Raw genomic sequence first — 799 nt, forward strand, 5'->3', positions numbered from 1 at the left:
CTCCCTCTGCACAGAGCCCGCCCACGCACATGTACCCCTCTTTCCCCTAAGGCTCTCCCTTCCAACACCTCCCCTGAGTGGGGGACCCTGCCTATGTCCTCTCCTTAGACTGGAAGCCCTCGTCTTTCCCCTGGGGGCTGGCTCCCTCCACCCAGGGCCCCTTTTCTCTCCCAGATGCCCAATTCCTCCTCGGATACCCCCATCCCCCTCTGCACCCCCCAGTGCCCCTCCTTTCCCCAGGCGCCTCCTCCCATATCCCCTCCACCCACAATGCACCTTCTCTCCCCTGCCCCTGCCTCCCCTGGCTCCCCACTCTCCCCTAGGTTCCCCTCCCACCCAGGTGCTTCCTTCTCCAAACCCTTCCTTCCCCCAGTGCCCCCCTTTCCCTGGCACCCCCTCTCCCTACCCAGGCACCCACTGCCTCCTCTGGTGCCCCTTTCTCTCCTGGGATACCTGTGAAAGGAAGGGGGAAGGGTGGAGGTGCTGCCTGCTGGAGGAAAGGAGGGCCGGGCCTGGGTCCCCAGATACTCAGATTCTGTGGGTGACAGAGATGCCCACCCACGTACAACTGCTACTTTCTTCCCTGCCAGTCGCCCGGCCATGGCCTCCCTGCCCTGACCAGTGTTCTTACGTGTTGGGCTCCTCGCTGCCTCCCAGTTCTGCCAGCCCCTTGGCAACCCTGAGCCTGTGCCCCCACAGTGCACACCCCTGACTCAAACATCCACTCCAGTTCTCCCAAGCCCCCGGCCCAGCTGTGCCCCGTGCCCCCTCCCTGCCAGGCCTACCTGCTGGGAACTCC

At 64.6% G+C, this 799-nt stretch overlaps 1 protein-coding gene across 2 annotated transcripts in view; it reads right to left on the reverse strand.

Annotated features, from left to right (window-relative positions):
• The window catches only part of VILL (villin-like), a 28,968-nt gene that overhangs the window by 16,387 nt on the left and 11,782 nt on the right, over window positions 1–799 (reverse strand). Inside the window, exon 1 of one of the 2 annotated variants that reach the window (XM_006765071.2) lies at window positions 786–793. The exons of the other annotated variant lie outside the window; for it this stretch is intronic. The gene's annotated coding sequence lies outside the window, so the exon portion shown is untranslated. Of the gene's footprint in view, window positions 1–785; window positions 794–799 lie in introns of those variants that run through there. 2 annotated transcript variants of the gene reach the window in all.

The sequence above is a fragment of the Myotis davidii genome, unplaced genomic scaffold (genome assembly GCF_000327345.1).
Source record: "Myotis davidii unplaced genomic scaffold, ASM32734v1 scaffold81, whole genome shotgun sequence".
NCBI lineage: Eukaryota > Metazoa > Chordata > Mammalia > Chiroptera > Vespertilionidae > Myotis > Myotis davidii.